General features: G+C 39.8%; 1 pseudogene; it reads right to left on the bottom strand.

The window, feature by feature from the left end:
- Nucleotides 1-21,356, bottom strand: part of LOC121856664 — a 144,867-nt pseudogene that overhangs the window by 54,482 nt on the left and 69,029 nt on the right.

Here is a 21,356-nt window from a genome sequence, read left to right as displayed (position 1 = left end):
CTGTCTATTGTGTTGCCAAATAAGAGAGATTTCTTCTTAATGGCGGGATATACAACTTGAAATATTGCTCAGTCCACATTGCTTCCAAACATGGGAGTTAAGCTTATCTCAGGAGGTAGTTAGTTGGGGGTACCAGATCGTCATTGTTGTAAAGGTAAATTACGATGGATTCTCAAAGTTATCTGTTTATCTAGTGTCTGCTAGTTACCTCTTCCTCTCCTTCCTCTTCTCTTCTGACCTCTTTCAGGCTGTCGAGGAGGAGGAAGAGAGGGGGGGGGGTGTAGATGGATGTAAGGTGTAGTGTGACAAGATGTCTCTCTACCCCGTTTTTTCTCCTATTCCCCATCACTTTCCCTTTCTTCCTTATCTTTCGTTCCTTCCTTCCTTCTTCATTTCACTACTTCACCTCTTTTCTCTCTCTACTTTTTCATTTTCACTTCATCCATTCCTATTCGTCTTCGTATTATTCTTTTGTTCTTTTTCCCTTACCTTCCTCTTCCTACTTATCCTACTTCTTTCTCCTTCACCTTCCTTTTCTTCTTTTTCCTCCTCTCCTTCAATCATTTCCCCGTCTTGTTCTTCCTCTTTCCATTCTCATCCATCTATCCCCTAATCCTCCTCCTTCTACTCCTCCCATTCCTTCTTCTCCTCCTCCTCCTCCTCCTTCTCAGCTTCCTGGTCAAGATGTTAGGGACAGACTGAGAGCGCGCGACACTCTCCTGTTGAAGTGAGATTTGCCAATACTTTCCCAGCCACTCTCACAGCAACTCTCAGGGCCACTCTCACAGCAATTCTCAGGGTCACTCTCACAGCAATTCTAAGGGCCACTCTCATAGCAACTCAAAGGGCCACTCACAGGGCCACTCATAACAACTCTCAGGGCCACTCATAGCAACTCTCAAGGTCGCTCTTAGCATCTCTCAGGGTTACTCTCACAGCCACTCTCCCAGTCACTTTCTCAACCACTCTCCCAGCCACTTTCGTAGTCAATTTCTCAGCCACTGTCCCAGCCATTTTCTCCACCTCAGCCAATTTCTCAGCCACTCCCAGCAACTTTCTCAGCCACTCTCCCAGCAACTTTTTCAGCCACTCTCACCAACGTGCTCACTAATATTCCTTCTAACAGATAGAAGCAAATTAGTAGGGAAGGAGGTGTTGGACACGAGGGGTAGCTAGAGAAGGGAAGGAGGGATGGAAGGAAAAAAGAAGGAAAGAGAGATGGGTGCTGATAAACAAAGGAGATAAGGAGAGAGAGGGGAGGAGAGAAGAAGGAAGTGAGGAAAGAACGATATTAAAGGGGGAGGTGAGGGGGGTGATAAGGAAGGAAGGAGAGTGAGAGAGAAATAGAAGGAAGGAAATTAAGGAGGGAGGGTGATATTGGACATCAGAATTAGAACCAAAGGAAGAAGAAAAAATGAGGGAGAGAGGAAGGGAAGCAAGGAGAAAGGGGCCGAGAAAGGGAGGAAAGGACAAAGGGAGCGATAAAGGAAGGAATGGAGGGTAATGTTGAGACTATGAGTGCAAATGAAGTCGATGCGTAAGAGCTTTAGAAAGAGAGAGTAAGAAGGGAAGTGAAAAAAAAATAATAAAAACAGGAATTAACGAAACCTCCCATGTCCATTAACACACATTATGTAGCAATGGTTTAGTCGACAGTCCTCCACTATCCTCTTCCAACTACCCTAACCCCATCACCTCTTCCCCATCACCCCCTCTCGTACCACCCCCTTTCCCATCACCCCACATCCCACCACCATCCCCCCCCTCCCACAAACACACACCAGTTGCCATTAAAACAACGAGAATTCCACATTTTCTTAAGCACTTAGCAATACCCTTAGAGAACGCACAGGAATGGAAACAAAACGAGAAAATAAATAATGAATATGAATAATTAAAAGAAGAGGAAAAACACGGTGAAATAACTCCTACAAACTGCACTGTCTACAATCATAAAATACTTTCTTAATTCTCAAAGTTTCTTAAGAACAACCCTTAAGATTAATAGAGAAATATTTACTTAGTTGTATTCTTGTCAGTGGCATTCTTCAGCTCTCCGTGTCTTGTATTAGAGAACTAGCTGTATTACGTTCTAACATTATCAGTTATGGGTAAAAACTCTCAGCAGACAAACTTGAGGACGTAGACCTGGGATTTAGTCAGCTTCTCTCGTGCCTCCTCCTGTCTTTGTAAACAACTCCCTTGGTTAATGTGAGTTTGGGAAGGAAATAAGAAAAACTCCTCATATTTCTCGAGTAAATAAAGCTTAAAGAATCGACCGTTGTTGGACATTGTCGTAAGAGGTAAAAATTCACAGGATTGGCTGAGTTTACTGCGAGAGTAACAAAGGTGAAGAGACTGCGAACTTGAGAAGGATAAAATGTTATACAAGTCGAGGCTGGAGGAAAGTTTCTCTCCTGGTAGGCAGCCATACTGAGTTATTAATACCTATTGGTTTATTTTACACACAACGTGATATTTGTAGGTCGGTGATAACAATATTGATACTAATGATAATGATATGATAACGATAATAAAAATAATAATAATAATAATAATAATAATAATAATAATAATTATAATGAAAGTAATAGATAATAGCCTTAACGACATTGATAATAATGGTACACACACACACACACACACACACACACACGCGCGCACACACACACACACACACACACACACACAGCGCGCGCGCGAAAGAAAAACATCACTTTTTCTGGTACGAAAATATTCAGAAACTTTCTCAATTACTCTCGTCCTTCACACCCTGACAAGATTATCTTAGTGGAGAGAGAGAGAGAGAGAGAGAGAGAGAGAGAGAGAGAGGGAGAGAGAGACTATAGTGCACTCTATCCTGAGAGAACACATGTAGTTGAGGCTTGGTGCTATGTCGACGCCTGCATTTCTTCCCCGTTTTAGTCATTTATATTCGGTTTTATCTAACCTAACCTAACCTAACCTAACCAGTTATTGGGACAAATATACAGTATAATTTATGGACATTTAGAAACCAATATCGTTGTTTGGGAAAAAATCGTGGAGGTAACATTGAACAAAAAGACACAGGTCCATAAAACATTAAACTCTTGGTGGGGCGAGGCGTCAGACGCGAAACAATTGATAAGTTAAGATGACGAGGCCAAGTTAGTGAGAAAACTAAAGGTGGAGGAAGAGTAAAGGTCAACAGTCATACTGTCGGGTATCAAACATGTATAAGAAATCAGTAAGTCAGGTCGGTGTTCAGGGCAGCTTCCACACACACACACACACACAACACACACACACACACACACACACACACACACACACACACACACACACACACACACACACACACATACACAACACACACACACACACAACACACACATACACAACACACACATACACAACACACACACACACACACACACACACACACACACACACACACACACACAACACACACACACACACACACACACACACACACACACACACACAGAAGCTACAGAGATAAAGGAATAAGAATTTGGAGAGGTTGAATAGTAAATGACGATAAATAGCAATAAATAGGAGTAGATCACCATGTTATAGACTAGATACTTAACAAAAATAGTAAATCATCTTATCAGAGGAGATCAGGAAGTAAATAATGTCAAAGAAGGTCAAAAGGTCAGAGGTTAAACAATGGTCAGACACCTGGTCATGGTCTCACTGTAACAGGGACTAATTCTGTGATCCCAGAGGTTAGGTGCTGAAGGTACGGTGAGGGACTGTGGTCGATGTAACTAAATTATTTAGCTGATGAGGTGGGGAGGAAAGGGTCGAGATACGAGGTGAGGGAGGGGTAAACGAGGGGAGGGGGAGGGAGGTCGACGTAGGAGCAGAGAGGCTTAAACAGTGAGGGGAATAGGGAGAAAAGGGGTAAATAATGGGGACAAAAATAGAGGGGAAGAGAGGCAACCGGGAATTAGGGAGGGTAGATGAGTGGGGAGAGGAAGGTGTGGGGGGAGAGGGAGGGAGGTGTTGGGGGAGAGAGAGAGAGGAAGGTGTAGGGGGCAGGAGGTGTAGAGGGAGGAGAGAGAGGAAGGTGTATGGGGAGAGAGAGAGACAGAGATGAGGTGTAGGGGAGGAGGAGGAAGGGAAGTTAACCAAGACGTCGACTGTTTCTTAAGCATCTTCGTCATACTGTCTGATTTAAACATAACATTTCTTTATCCCATTTACTAAAACTCACAAATCTTCCCATAATATGTACTTGTCTGTCATCATTTCACTAAACAAACGAGAATTAGAGAAGTTATTCAGGGATAACTTAAATAAATAGTTCTAGACCACACATTACAGTCATCTCGGGTGGAAACCTCAAAAAGGTGTTGCTTAGTTTGTCACTCTAGAAGGGCAATGACAAGAACAGGAAACGTATGCTTGATAAAGAAGTGAGAAGTGTTACCAATCACTGAACTTGGGCCTCGACCCCCCCAAAAAAAAAAAAAAATTATTGAACAGGTAAGGACTGTCTAACACTCATACAAAGAATTAATTAAAATAAACATAAATAATGACTTGCAGAGAAGAGTAATTAACACTTATGTTAAACCCGAGATTCAAACCTCTCCTGATTATAATGAATGTCACCTCGTGTTTGAACCATCTTAGTGGACTTGCTTTAAGACCTTCCTTGTTGTAGCACATGAATATATACCCCAGTACCCCACCCCATCTACACCACCCCACCTACACCACCCCACCCCAGTACCCCACCCCACCACCTACCCCAGTACTTCACCCCAAACCACCCACCCCCAAAAAAAAAAAAAAAAAATCCACCTGCTTCCAGACGTTGCACCTCAGCTACTATTATGTGTTCTGGAGGCGTTGTGAAGACGGATTCTCAAAATATGTCTTGGCTTTGTTAGAGACTGAGCGAGATCCAGTGACGAATGTGGCGCTATTGATGTCTGGTGTCTGTGAAGTTGTACCATTACTTGTTCTCCTGTGCCTTCGTTTTTGCGTAGGATGGTGTAGGGAGGGGGAGGATAGGGTAGGGAAGGTGAGGATGGGGTAGGGAAGGTGAGGATGGGGTAGGGAAGGTGAGGATCGGGGAGACTGGATGGTGGAGGGAGGGGGAGGATGGGGGAGACTGGATAGAGAAGAGGTGGTGAGAGAATAAGTGGAACAAGGTGTGGCTGCTGGGGAGGGAAGGGAGACAAAATGGAACAGGAAGGGAAGAATGTGTGACATAAGATGGAACAGGGAGGTAGAATAAGGGGAATCAGGGAATGTAGGAGGAAGACACAGAAGAGGATAGGGAACAAGGAAAAAAGAAGAGAGAGAGAAAGAATGAAAGGTACGACTCGAAACATAGCCTTCAGTACACGTACAGGTAAAGTCATTACCATAACAACATCACGGCGTATTAACAGTACCTACACCTGAACTCACCAATAACACACACACACACATCACACTTCTAGAGGCATTAAAGCAGCAAGCAACACATTCAACATAAGGGATTTAACACATACTTCCTCTCTCTCTCTCTCTCTCTCTCTCTCTCTCTCAACACAGGGAACAAAGAGAGCTGGGGTAATCTGTTTTCAAAGCTGGATTGCCGCGTATTCAGCCAATTCCCTCTGATAGTAATTCCTTAATTAAATCAAATTTCTCAGACAAAGAGATCCTTGGCCTAACTGATTTTTTTGTGGGGGAGGGGTAGTATTGTCGACTTGTAAACACAGAGGGTGTACGAAAACAAGGGAATGAGAGAAAGAGAAAGGGAGAGATGTGTGGAGATGGGGGAGGAGAAGTGCGAAGAAGGAAGAGAAGGAGAAAAAAAACGGAGATATGTTGGGAAAATGGTGGAAGTGGATTGAAACGAAGAGAAAATCAAGAGAAGGAAAGAGAGAAGGAGAGAAGTCGGGAGATGGGAAAAGAAGAAAAATTCGGAAAAGGGAAGAGAAACGAAAAGAGAAGTGTGAAAAAAAAGAAAAAAAAGGGAAACGAACAGAAAGAATTTGTTAGTGAAGCGGACTATTGGTGAAGAGGGAGGCAAGAATAAAAAATACACAGATAGGAATAAAGAAAAAGGATTAGAGAAGATAGTAAAGGAGTGGAGTACATATAAGAAAAAAGTAGAATAGAATGACAGAAGCATAGAGATAGAGTGAATGATGATGATGAAGAGGGAGGCAGAATAGGGGGAAGTGAGATAGGTAAGTTAGAATAGGTAAAGAAAGTGAAGAATAGATTGGATAGGTTAGGTTTAGTATTAATATAGAGTGGGAACAGGTTGAGCAGGCTAAAGGTAAACAGACTTGTGAGTAGGATTAGCTTGTAAGATTAAGAGTGTTGGGTAGGACTTAACTTGTAAGGGAAGGGAGTTTACCTGTAAGTTACCTGTAAGTTTGTGGAGTTACAGGAGAGAGAGAGAGAGAGAGAGAGAGAGAGAGAGAGAGAGAGAGAGAGAGAGAGAGAGAGAGAGAGACCGGTGCTTTTGATGTCAATTAACCTCCAAACAACATGGAATATTGCGTTATTTACACAGGTTTAGTAACGTCCGCAACAGCTGGCGATGACTTGTGGCGTATTGAGTAGCGTTCTTCGTAGTACCGAGCGAGTATCACTGTTACCACTGCTCTCCAAAACCTGGTCGAGGTGTTGATGGTTTCCTTACACTTTTTTTACTGCCAATATGCTAATGTGTGTGGCCAAGACATCACACGAGTACCTTTAAAGATGTCTTCTTCTTTCTTGTTCCACCTCCCGCCCCGGTTCTGTTTTGTCAAAGGCTCATATGTGAACTATTCTCCATGGCCTGGAATAAGAGAAGGCATCCAGTTCCGGTAGAATTATGATGTAAGTCTGGTTGATATTTTTTCTGTGAGTTCTGACGTTTCCAGTAAAAAAAAAAAAACATTTAGACGACAAGGTTTAAGAGTTCATTAGTGTGTAGTAACCTTAGTGAGTGAATCAGTTAAGTGCCTTTGTAAGTCTTGTGTTAAGGTGACAAGATAACTTACGAGTCCCTCTACTCGTTCGAGAGTCTTGTCTCGTGTGTTTGTATATCGAGAGGCTCAAGTTCCCTCGTTGGTGAACTTCTCTTGTTGGCGAGGTAAGTAAGATGTTATTTTACTGACCTGTTTGGTAAATATTCCTTTCTGAATAAAAGTTTGTTGTTGCTGTGTCGTTTGTATTTTTCCGCCGAATATCTTTTAACGGAAGGATTTACGTGATATAAATAGTTAGAATAAAACATGGTTCTGTTCTTAACCTGTCTGTAGCGATATGGATTACGTGGATAACAAAATAAACTTTATATTTTCTATCTTATTTGTGAATCTTGATTTGTATAGATAGTTAAATCATTTCCCTATTTGATATATTTATCTGGTTTGGCAATTTCTTCAGTGAGGTTTTTGGATATCATAAATACCTGAAACTGATGAACTTTTCTTATAAAATTGAAACTTTGATGAACTTTTCTTATCAATTTGTTGGTTAATATAAATAGCCAAATAACAAAAAATCATTTATAATCATTTTTCCAATAGGTCATCTGCATTACAAAAAAAAAAAAAAAAAAAAAATCCACCACATTCTATCATTAATCATTTTGGATATGAAAGACACACAAACTCAGATGTCAATAATTTATCTCTATCACATTTCATACATTTCGTCTCATTACGATTTCCCGCGGTCAGAGTTGGTTAATTTTGGACACTTTGAAGAACCAGTATCAGCACTAGTACTAAACCTGGGCCCCTTGGCAGTCATTAGCGAGGGGCGTGAGACTCTTCTAGCCACACGAGGATCTCTAAACCAGGTCTCAAGTAGAAGCTCCAACCGCCTTGAGCACTCACACAAGTACCCCCCAACCTTTATTTACGCCAGCTATTCATGTCAGAAAACTTTTGATGCGATTCTGGAGATTGCGTTTCTTTCGTAAGTGGCTCAGGATTTTTTATTTTTATTTTTTTTTATCCTTCTTCACCGTCGCTTCTTTCTTATAATTCACCGCAAAAAAAAGAAAAAGAAAAAATAGAAAAGAATAAAGACAAATCTTAATCGGTTTACGTATGTTTGGGAACTATTTTTTTTATTTATCCATATTACCTGTGTTTACATTTTATTTTTACAGTTTATATATCAGTGTAATGTGAGTTAAGTAGATTTGTGCCGATGCATTTTTTTTTTCTGTTTTGAAATTATGTAGCTTAATGTAGCACTGTAGTCTCTGTATAGTGCTATCGTTTTGTAATATCTGTATTTGTATTTGTATCGTTATTATTTTTCTGTGCAGGTGATTTGTTGAGTTGTTACGTGTGTGTGTGTGTGTGTGTGTGCACGTCATGAATCATCAATACAGTGAGTGACTCGTGGGGAAGGACCACAGTATCTCTCACGCTACAGGCAAAACTGATGGGACATATTGTTGCTGAGGAAACAGTAGAAATGTTGACCTTTGTGGAGGTCTTGTGTGTGATTGTCTGTCAGTGACGCTGCTGGGTCCTACTCCAGCTGATAACACAACATCATTGTTGACTCTCGTGAAGGAGGGCTGGCGTGTCTCCCACGCTGAGGGCGACGCTACACGCTGCTGTGACAGGTCTTATTCTTGCTGGAGAACTGCAGTGTTGATCCTGGCGGAGGAGGCCTGGCGTGTCTCCCACGCTCTGTTTCTTTTAGCAAATTATCCATACAGGTGCAACTGCGAGGTGGAGGGAACGCCAGGCACTGCTAAATGCTCGTGCAGGCACCGTTTTTATGGTATAGCTTATATGTTATTACTATAAAAGACCGCCACTGATAAGAGAATGTGGGCGAATGTTGGTCTGGTGTAACTTACCATAAATGTACCATTGCAAGGTGCCAACCGTAGCTGAGTGCTCTCTTGACTTTCTTCTTTATGGCACGAGCCTCAGGAACTTTCTGAGTCACGTGCTACACTTGTTTCAGTTTACTTCAAGCAAGTGAAAGAAGCTTATTAAAAACCTTTATAAATCGAAGTCTGTGTCTGTGTTTCTTATATGTACTTACATAGTGTTTGTGTGTGTATGTAAGTGTGTAATAATAATAACTAACGGTTTATTGAAAGAGCATGACAGCCGGAAGGCTGAAAATATACAGTTACATAAATGGGGAATGGGTCTCTTGATTTACAAATAATATACAAGTTACATAAGTGATACAAATATGATATATAATAACTAGGCGGGGAGAAGCTCAAACTACAGGGCCTTTCAACATAGTGACAGAACAAAAAGTAAGATTGACTGGGAGTGAATACACTGGTTGATTGCAAGTTCGTACTCGTATGGGCTGGATGCGGTTGTGGTGTCGAACAGCAAGTGTCGGGCGAGGGATCTCAGGTGGTAGTAGGAGCCGGTGTCGAGGATGGTGCAGGAGCTTCTCACCAAATTTGCAGATGAGGTCGTGGTGATGGTCAGTGAGAGCCGAGAGGGTCAGTGTGTTGAGCGCTTCTTGATATGTTGAGTAGGAAGGGGAGAGAATAATCTTGCATGCCCTCTTTTGCACTTTTTCTAGGTGGCATTTAGGGAGGGAGACCAGGTAAAGGAGGCATAGGAGAGCTTGGGAAGTATGAATGTTGGGTAAACACTGAGGACCTCGGGGGCAGGAATTCCCAGGGACTTGAGTCGGCGGGGGAGGTGGAGACAGAAACTGGAGGATTTGGCAACTTCACTGACGTGTGTGTGTGTGTGTGTGTGTGTGTGTGTGTGTGTGTGTGTGTGTGTCCAATAAATGGGCTGGCCATTAGTCTCAACGTATCCAATAACATGACCTCATCACGTGTCAGTCATCCCTTCGTCGTCCTGCTCAAATATCCAGTCAGTTACTGCCAAGGTTCAGTGCCCCTCACGACTGGTTCACCCTTCAAGAATGACCTCCAAGAGTCTGGCATGATAAATGGTGTCCGTCATCTCAGGTGGAGTGGAGAAAACCAACCCAGACGTCCCGAGGCGGCAAGAGCAAGTGAAAAGAGACCGAGCACAAAAAGAGACGAGAGGACTCAGACGGCGACAGCGAGGCACAGGATGACGTAGATGTAGAGTGTGTTTACTGCCACTCACTATTTACTGACGACAGGAAGGATGAAAAGTGGGTTAGGTGCTGTTTCTGGCTGATGCTGGAACACGAAGGTTGAGCCAGTGTTGTTGGTTCATATGAATGCAAGGTTTATAAACTTGTATATGTGTGTGAGTGTTTATATAAACTAGTTGAATCTTTTAATGTTATGTTGTATTCATCAGTAATACTTGTTAAATAATTTGCCTTATTTTAGGGTCCGATATTAGGTGCTTTTCCTACTGTATATACACACATACGCGTACACGTTTACACAAAAGCACACACACACTCACACAAGTCCGCCTTGACACGAGCATCACGCCACAACTTTAGTCGTCGTGGCATAAAGTTTTGGTGTGTGGTTTGTGAAAAAAGATATTTGAAGGCTTCGTCATCATATTTGGTTCGTGATTCAGAAGGATGGTAATATTTGCACCTCTCGCGCTCCTCTGCTGCGTTTGATCCTGTGTACGCTTTCACTTGCCACGTATCTTGGAGCTCTTGTGGTAGTTTTGCTGCCTCGTCTCTGTGTTGACTTTTTCTGCTGAAAGAAGTTTATCCTGCTCTTGTGGGGCAGCAGTGTGTGTGTGTGTGTGTGTTGGGGGGGGGGTTAGGTGGGTTTCCCAGAGGATGGTGTGATGCGTCTAGTGCAGTAGCCTGATGTCAGGGTTTTGGTGTTTGATTACATGCAACTTGTCATTTTCAACTGCCGCCGCTGGCTAGCCTTTGTGGTGAAAAGGGAAGCCGGTGCGTAAGACTTGTCCTGCCAGTACACAGCCCCTCCACCATCAAGACTCCTGCTGTGCCTCCTGCCTTCGGGTTCAGCAGCCCCCGGATACTTGGTGTCTTGCGACGCCTTGCTAGACCAGTCAGGGGATCTCGGAGCAGCAGTGGGCCCCAGAGGTACGGCGTACGTGTGGACACGCCCTGACGCCTACCAACCACTGCCTTGTAGGTTAGCCCCAGAAAGGGTAAAGACTTCAGGAGTAAACCCCAGGATAAACCGTACTGGGGATAAACGTAAGGCAGACTTGGACAGATTGAAGCTCTCTGGCAACCCCAGTCGGGTGAAGGTCGTCTAGAGTTAACTCTTGCCACCGGAACATGTCCCCTGGGGTGAAGTATGTGGAGTTAGCAACTGGGCTCTCCTTCCTTCACTCACATATCTTTCCACGCGTAGGCCAATGCTCCTTAACCACGTACTGTCTCGCCTCACCCTTCTTCACATCTTCATCTTATCGCCCTCCTCCTCCTCCTCCTTCTATTCCTTCTCATGGTTCGGTGATATTGGCTGGAAAGACGAGTTGAATTCCAATAATGTGTTCGCTGAGGATGTTCGCCCGTGATATAGCGTCATTTATCTGTGTTTCAGGTTGGTTCTGTGTCCTATTAAGGTCGAACGGCGGATTCTCTTACCTTTACCGGATGATTAGGATATAGAATACGGATTTTCTTGCCTATACCGGATGATAATGAGAGAGAACATTAATTTACCGTACGTTCCCCAAATAAAACACTGTTGTATTATCGTCTACATCTGGTTAAAACATCACGTGTGAGTAAACAAAACATTGGTCTCGCGTCTTATCTCGTCTTATCTCGAGGGAATAATGGTTTATGTGGTGGTTTAAACTGGTGATGCTGGTGGAGGGGGGCGCTGGTTTACACACACATTAAAATACGACTTTGTGGATTTTCAGAGTAAAAATGGAAAACGCTTACAAAACCGACCCAACTGTTTCGGTCTGCAAAAATAGAGGAATTCTGTAAATTGGTTAGACAACGATTCTGAGGGATCAAAAGGATTAGATTCCTTCACCCCGCTAGGAGACGATGGAGAGAGAGAGAGAGAGAGAGAGAGAGAGAGAGAGAGAGAGAGAGAGAGGTTTGTAAAGTTGGTTCAAGTTGAATTAATTGGTGTTAACTTGCAACAATAAAATTTAAATTAAGTCCTCCCTTATCTTGCGCACACACACACAGACACACACACAGACACACACACACACACACACACACACACACACACACACACGAGAGTCGTAAAAAATAAAACCAATCTGAAACAGACTTTAAGAATCAACATAATTTACTTGTCCATATTACATAAATTTGATAATCTAATTAAAATTTGGCTGGTAGTTGTTTTTAAGTGAAGGACGAGACAGCCATAATTAAAAGAGTAAACAACAGCTCTCCTTGCCGGGGGTAATAGGTAGCAACGAAAAATATTGAGTTTTTTTGGAATTATAGCCCTTATTGGAATTTTTATTTAAGTGTTAATTATGTTATTTGAAGGTAAATCTCTTTATCCTCTTACAGTGCGCCATGAGTTGTTGAGGATAGGTATTTTTTTTTTTAAAGTTCGAGGAATTTTTTTTGAGTATTCCACTTAATTTAGAGTTATTGATGCATATTGTATTTACTGAACTAAAACCACCTGTTTAAATACTATAGTTATTGAAGGGTTTTAATTAATTATAAAATCAATATTAACTTTCATATTTTGTGATTGGCTGATAATATTACCATATACAAAAACAAGTACATCTTACCTTGGTGTATATTCTCATCTACAGAACTAAATAAACATACGTCGTAAAACTAAATAAAAAAATAAGAACATCCTTAATTAATTTAGTTAGGCCTAGATTTTATTATTTGTAAGACGCACATAATTGATGATTTATTTAGCGTAAGATCACATGAATCTCTCTCTATCAATACGGTACATTATAACTGATCATTACTTAGATACGAGGGTTGACGTGAAGTATTTATTAAAGATATTGTGGGAATTCGAAGTAACTTGTTTGTTGTTTTAAGTAATTTTTTTTTGTAAGTGATATAAATGTATTTTATTATTTTATTTAGTGTAGTTTTTTTTAAGGAATTATAAGTGCGTTGTAAGTGTCTTTGTTATCTTGTAAGTGTTGGTGTGTTTTTTTAAGTAGTGTGAGATGTTTAGAATATTTCATCTGTGTTATAAGTCAAGTCCACAAACACACACAACACTTAACACACTCACTTAACACCCTTAACACACACTCATTTAACACACACACACACACACACATAACACACCCAAAATTTATCCCGTATATAACTTGGCCTCGATTATAGATAGTGTTGATAAAAACCTGGTTCCAATAATAGCATGACCTGATATGACTCCGAACACCTTGCCACCGAGACGCCGCAAAGGTCAAGGTTCGCGTGTCAGTGTGTAATGCTGGTGTGGGTGATGTACCTTGCGGGTCCAGGTTTTTATATTGAACCATCTTGTACACAATAACATTCCACTACGCTTATTATATGATGTTTATCCATTGGGGGAAAGACGTGTAATTAGTTTCATGTACAAGTATAGCTTATGTTAATGGTTTATATATCTCTCTCTCTCTCTCTCTCTCTCTCTCTCTCTCTCTCTCTCTCTCTCTCTCTCTCTCTCTCTCTCTGAACCACTTTCCTTATCTGGAACAGCCATTCTTGGAGCTACTTTCTCTCTGGGTTACTTTCTTTGAGGGTCACTTTCTTTCACGATCAACACGAGTTTTTAAAAGGTGATATAATGAATAAACTTGAAACACGAGTCTAGGGGATCGGCCAAAGCTCACCTACCGATAATTTATACCGAGTGCCGATAATTTATACCGAATGCCGATAATTTAAAACTAAACGCCCGATGATTCACACTAGGCGTCGATAAAATACTATGTTACTCGACCAACCGCCAAAATTTATTACTAATACTGAGAATTTGGGTTTAAGTTGAGAATTTATAAATAGTCGTCAAAATTTTACAAGGGAAGGATGGCATTTACAGGGAACGTCAGTATTTACAGGATATCAGAATTTACCGGGAAGCGTCATAATTCCTACAGGAACATTAGAATTTATAGAAGGACGTCAGAATTTAGAGACTAATGACATATATTTCTGGAAGAACGTCAGAATTTATAAAACATCAAAATTTACAGAAGAACACCAGAGTTTACAGAATAATGACAGATATTTATGGAAGAACGTCAGAATTTATAGACGAACATCAGAATTTACAGAAGAACGTCGGAATTTCAAGCATAACGTCATTTCTTACATAGGAGCGTGAAAATAACTAAAACCCGAGGTCTTACAGGGAAATACCAGTGTTTACCTAAGTCGGTCGGATTATACACGTGAGCTGTGCTAAGTTCCTCGGACACGGCCTGACTCTAAAGTGAATTTATAAAACGCAATATTAAGTTTTCTGATGAAATTTAATGCACGTGACTGTGATTTTAAGTAAATTCCGTGAGTATAGAATAAATTCTCCCCCCAAAATGCCTGGGCCTGAGAGTAAATTCTACGCGTACGATTGGTATTTACAGAAAGAATAATATAAAAAAAATGGTGTAATTCTAGAGTGTAATAATGGACTTTCAGAATAAATTTTAGACCTTAATAATGTAGTATCATAAAAAAAAACATACTGAGGTTCATAACATGATAACTGTATTTTAGAATATATTTTAAAGCGTATTATGGTGTCAGAATAAACAGACTACGGCTCATAAAAAAAGATGAAACCAATGTCAGATTTTCAGTGGACATTAATACATATGTCACAATCAACTCAAAGCGCTACTGTGTGCTAAAAAAAAGGTTTGTAAATTCAAAGTGTAGATTTGTTTCAGCGTTAATTAAAAGCATACGTCAGGTGTTCAGGCTGCATTTCATGGTTTCAGGTTGAGAATTAGGGTTTCCGTCTGTATTTTAGGTTTACAAGTTGTATTTAAAAGTTTCAGTCTGTATTTTATGGTTCAGGCTGTATTTTAGGGTTTTAGGCTGTGTTTTAATTTTACAAGTTGTATTTCATGGCTTTAGGTTGTATTTTAGGGTTTCAGGCTGTATTTAGGTTTACAAGTTGTACTTTAGGGTTTCAGTCTGTATTTTTGGGTTTCACGCTGTATTTTAGGATTTCAGACTGTGTAACATTAGTTCAGGCTGTATTTTAGGGTTTTAGGCTGTATTTTAGTTTTACAAGTTGTATTTCATGGCTTTAGGCTATATTTTAGGGTTACAGTTTCTATTTTCGGTTTCCAGGTTGTATTTCAGACTTTCAGGCTGTGTTTTAGGTCTACAAGTTGTATTTCATGGTCCAGGCTGTACTTTAGGGTTACAGATTGTATTTCATGGTTTCAGGCTGTATTTTAGGTTTTCATTCTCTTATTTCAAAATATATCCTCTTAGGAATAAATGCAGACGAAATCCACATCTAGCACCCATGAGCAAAACACCCGGAGGCATAATAACACACTGCATTTACGGAATGAATCTAAAAGCCAATATCCCAGGACTCGGGAGTAAATCTATATTGTCTAACCAGTTTGCAGCGAGACTCAGGCGGGATTTAATTAAAAAGATCGAGCGACGGATGAAAGGGATTTACCAAGAGATATTTTGAAACGTTCAACTTGACTCTCTTGGAGCAATTTTTGAAGGGAAGGAAACGATTAAAATACAATAAAATAAATAAATAAATAAAGAATGGAAAAACTTTACTTCAGTGGTGGAAAAAAGTACAGTTTAGGAATTTGTAAAGTCTTTCTTGGAGTTGTGTAAAGATTTTCAAAAGAGGATGAGAGGAGAAGGGGAAAAGGAAGGGAGTGTGGGAAAAGGAAAATATGGAAGAGGAGGGGGAGGAGAAAGAAGGATAGGGAGAAGGGGAGTGGTGTGGGATAGGGAAAAGGGTAGGGGGAAGATGAGGAACGGGATAGAATGTATGGGAAAAAGGGAAAGGGGAGGGGAGTATAGGAAAAAAAATGGATGGAGAGAAGACGGGGGAATAGGTGATGGGGGAGGAACAAGGGAAATAGGAAGGTGTTATTTTTAAACGATATCTGACGATTTCATCTATTTAAAGAGGGATTAAAGGATGACGCAAACAATTAAATCGGGTTGTGGTCAATCCTGATAAGTGGATTTAAAAAAATATTATGATGTTGCGTTGTAGCTTTTTGTTATAGTTTTTGTTTTAAAATGGATTTCAGTGGATTACAGTGTGGATTGAAAACTCTCAGATTATTTACTTGTTTCTTGGAATGACTTGGAGTGAATTTAAAACTTTAGATTTATTTAAGAAAGGATTTAAAACGTTCGTCGTATTTTGGATATAATTTAAGTGGATTTTAAGGCCAGATTTAAATCGTTGCTCGTATTTTGGAGAGGATTTCACTGGATTACAGAATAGATTTTCAAAACGGATTTGAGCCTGGATGTAATTTTATGACGTTTTTCTTCTATGGTATTATGAGAAACGATTTAAGTGAATTTTACCTTAAGTTGAAACATTTATTCTTCAACCTAGAGAGGATGTCAGTTCCTTTCAACATGAATCTGAAAACGTGTGAATGTTTTTTTTTTATTAAACTGATTCATGTGGAATTTCACAATAATCTTCAATATATTGGCTCACTTAACACACACACACAAAAATCTAAATGTTTACAGGGCTTTAGCAAGGCGCCAGTTCCGGAATCCAAAAATCCTTATGAATTTGCATGTAAGTGAGAGAGAGAGCTTTGTAGTGGTTTTGGGTGTGGATGGAAGGCGAATTTGAGCAGCCGAAAGCTAGTTTATGTTGCTTTTATGTAAAGTATTCGTGCATGGGTGTGTGTGTGACCGTACAGTATATGTGCAAATATTTATGTGTGTTTTGTGTGTGTGCGAGTTTGTTTGTAGTGTGTGTGTGTGTGTGTGTGTGCGTGTGTGTGTGTAGTGTGTGTGTGTGTGTGTGTGTGTGTGTGTGTGTGTGTGTGTGTGTGTGTGTGTGTGTGTGTGTGAAAAAAATAAATAAATAAAGACTTTCAGAGCCGACGATTTACAGTGAGCCTCTCTCTATGTCCATCACCGGGCTTTACATCTTCTATGACCTACCGACACACAGGGAGAGGCAGCAACCTGTGTCTACGTAATATTAAAAAAAATCAAAACTTTTATAAATTTTTCATCGTTGTTTTTATTCTCGTATTTATTGTGTTTTGTTTTGTTTTTTAAATCAGAAATTATGTTGTAGTTCCAGGTGGAGAATTAAGTACAGATATGGTTAATAATATAAAAATTGAAATAGGGGTCGAGGCAGGTATTGGTATTAATTAAATATACTGATACAACTACAGGTACAGGTGAAGATAGAGGTAATGGTTGAGAGTACAAATATATATTCACAACGATAAGAGATGACAAACATTTAGAATTAATCCATACAACTGGGAGTCTGTTTGTAGTCCGTATGATATTTATAATGTGTTATACGTCCATGCATGCTAATACACACATACACACACACACACAAACAAACGCACTATAATACACGGACATATACATACAGAGTGATTGATACACATAGAGGCACTTTTACTGGAAATAAATATTGACACACACATGCGCACAAATACATACACACACACACACACACACACCCACACACACACACATATAAGCAACTTCCACTGTAAATAAACATTCCACTTCACCTCACAATCAACTGGAAGCCGACTGCGTGTTTTTTTTAGCTCGTATCCGGGAGCCATTGTGTGAGCTATCAAGACGGAGAAATAAAATGCGATTGTATCTTTCATTAGTTGTCTCATTTGCGGACGAGGGAGGGAGGCGAGGAGTGTGTGTGTGTGTGTGTGTGTGTGTGTGTGTGTGTGTGTGTGTGTGTGTGTGTATGTGTGTCTCTCTTTCCAATATTATCCCAATCTATACTCCCTGTTTTTTCTCCCTCTTTCTTTAATTATTTATCATTCCTTCCTGCTATCTATCTTTATCTCTTTATCTTAATCTCTTTCTCTATCTTGCTTTTCTCCTCTTCCCCTCTGTCTCTCCTATCCCCTCTACTGTCTTACTCTTAATCTTTACAGTTATCAATCTCTCTCTCTCTCTAGCAAGAGCGTATAGTGTAGGAAAGATTAAGTCACAACTATTTTCGTAATTAAACCCAACAGATATAATTTCTCTCCCTCATTCCCCCTTTCCCCCTCCCCTCAATCCCCTCCTCCGTTAATCCCCCTCTCCCTGCTCCCTCATTCCTCCTCTCTCCTTCCTCCTTTGCCCCCCCTCATTCTCCTTCTCCCTCCTCCCTCCAGTGACAGTTATTCCCACGGTAATTAGGATCCATTTCATAACAATAGCAGCTGGACAGGTGGTTCTGAAAAGCAAATTAATTAATAAGCTGAAGGTAGCAATTTTTTTTTTAAGGGCCAGTTGTAATGAATCGTCCTGTCGTTTCCATTCGCCTAGGTCTTACTCTCAGGCTTCAGGTTATTGTTGCTATAAATTACACTCCTACTGTACGGGGTCACCTGTACACGGCTGTAACACTCAATTAGGTCACATACTTGTATTTATCTCATATCTCTTGTATCTCACACTGAATATTACATTAAACGTGGTTACTTCACCTTTAAAGTAGACTTACCTTTAACACAATCCACTCTTGTCTCACACCCTCAGTATCACAGTACCACAGTAAATTCAACTTGATTTGTACTTACCCTCACCTGGAGTATCACACAGGTACGGTCGCACTCCTTAAGGAAGCTCAGGCTGATTGCACACACCACACACTTACACTTACCCGCGTCACGATCCATCCGGGAGAGATCTGCAAAAAGAGATGTAGGAATAAGTGTGTTTCTGGAATCTCTCGGAGCCAACATGAGCATGGGGGTAGAGAGAGGGGGGGGGGTGGACGACGAAGAAATTTAATTAGAGACGCTTGGCTAGATCCACCCTCTTCAACTAATGTAACACCCACGAGCTCTGGGATAATCTCCGGAGGTGTGTAATCTCTGGGGGCAAACCGTATATCACCAGATTATTGGATGGAAAGTCAGGTTATTAGAAAATGAGACAACCCCGCGGTGTTATCAAGTCCGGGGCTCGGATTCTCGCCTGGTCGTATGTTAAAGTTTTCACTACTTCGAGTTTCGGATTCTTAGAGGTTCATATGGTAAGTTTTTTTATTCCCAGTCTCGGATTTTCAAAGGTTCATATGTTATGGTTTTTATTCAGAGTCTCGGATTCTCAGAATTTAGTATGTTAAAGGTTTTATAAAGTTGAGACATTGATTTTTGTGCTCATTTTTTAATTTTCTCCAACCAGAGATGTGTGAACCTACGGAAATTGGTTCACTCCAGCTACCACATAATGTTCGAGACTTCAACAAATCTTAAAGTAATTTTTTATGGATGTGTGATAAAGAGGTCAGCATTCTGGATTTTTATTTTCTAACTTAAGATGTAAGAGAGTAGCTACAGTAACTTTCCAAACAGACAGACAGACAGACAGACAAAACAAAAATGGCATAATCGTGATTTAGTCGCTACAAAAACAACCAATTATTTTTATGTTCATATTGTTGTGTTTACACCTGTAAACGGTCAACAGGTAAAACACATGACTATTAGAGCGATATTATTATTATTATTATTATTATTATTATTATTATTATTATTATTATTATTATTATTATTATTATTATTATTACTATTATTATTATTATTATTATTATTATTACTATTATTATTATTATTATTATTATTACTATTATTATTATTATTATTACTATTACTATTATTATTATTATTATTATTATTATTATTATTATTATTATTATTATTATTATTATTTAGACGAGTAATATAAAACAAAAGATAGATACTATTTCTTTTTAAGTTTGTAGTTTTAGTTAAGAGTCTGTTATTTGTATGATGAAAACATTTCTCTTCCTCGGTAACGGATTCAGTTCGTACATAGTCTAACCTTTTACGGACCATCTGAGCCCTGGATGACCCCTATGTCGCTGGAGTAATGGCAGGATTCTCAGACGTAACGCTATGTATTGCCGACAGTGAAGAGGGTACTGGAGCCTCCCCTATTACGCGCCATCCCTACTCAGAGGTTCAAACCAGCACCTCCTTGGCACCAAAACTCCCTAAAGGATGACAGTTTATTTAGAAAAAAATATATACACGTTCCAGGAATCTCAACTATTTCCATATCATATTTGAGAGTTGAAATTGTTAGAGTAGGTGTGTGGGTTATGTCGCGTTCTGGGAAGGTAGATAGCGGGTGTTGGGGCAGTAAAGGAAGATGCTTGTAGCCCAATGGGGTTCTCAGTGCTGGGGGAACACCACCGCCTTGCATCCCTCGGGCCAAGTTGGGCGGTGTTTGGCCCCGATTAGAATCCTGGGAGGTGATCACTTGCCAAGTTTGGTCGTGGGTTTACATGTAATTCTCCAGAGTTGACAGATAGAAGGGCGAACTTGTCTGTGTGTGTGTGTGTCGTGCGATCGAACGCTTCCAGGATCAGTGGCGGTGTTCGGAATTTAGAGCGACAGGATTCCGACGTGGCTTCAAGGTTTTGGTGGTTAACAGGCCAGACTTTAAGATAGACCCGCAGCTCATACAATTAGACGTAATGTAGATTTTCTTTAATCCACACAAAAACTTATATTTTAGACAGAATCAAAAGAAATCGCTCTCGAAATTTATCAATATGATCGATCTGAGAAATATTTACTTTATATCTGGGTTTCACACAATTTCGAACAGGAGAGTCAATGATTTTTTGCTCGGGACTCTACGTACTGTACAATATATCATAAACCGTTATGTTAATTTAGTGCAATAGTCGAGCCGATATTATTTTCCAAGCCTTGATATAGTCAGAGTGAATTCAATTTTGTATCTATTTCTTTCTACCTATCAAATTATTCCCCTGTATCTCTATCTAGCATTTTATTGATTTTCCATCTGTCACCTGTCAAAAATATTTATGAAATATATATACTGGTGAAGAGAGGGAAAAATTAATACAAAATTTGCACATATTTATCTGATTAACTTTTAGCGTAATTGGCAAACCTGCAGTGTGTGTTTTATAATTAAATTCGTAATTATATATATATATATATATATATATATATATATATATATATATATATATATATATATATATATATATATATATATATATATATATATATATATATATATATATATATATATATATATATTATACGAGTTTGCCGGTATATAAAACAGCGAACCGTATTAACCTGTACTTATTAGGTGGTGTGACGCACAGGTAAGGCGGGTGACGTCAACTCACAGAAAGTTAATTAAATATCAATCACAACAACAATACACCTGGTGAGTCAATCATAAAGGTGCGTCATTTTGGTCTGATGGGCGGAAACCTCTTTATAAGACCAATTTATTTGGTTAAT

The sequence above is a fragment of the Homarus americanus genome, unplaced genomic scaffold (genome assembly GCF_018991925.1).
Source record: "Homarus americanus isolate GMGI-L3 unplaced genomic scaffold, GMGI_Hamer_2.0 scaffold23939, whole genome shotgun sequence".
Classification (NCBI taxonomy): Eukaryota; Metazoa; Arthropoda; class Malacostraca; order Decapoda; family Nephropidae; genus Homarus; species Homarus americanus.
This window is presented reverse-complemented; position numbering and strand designations above follow the sequence as displayed.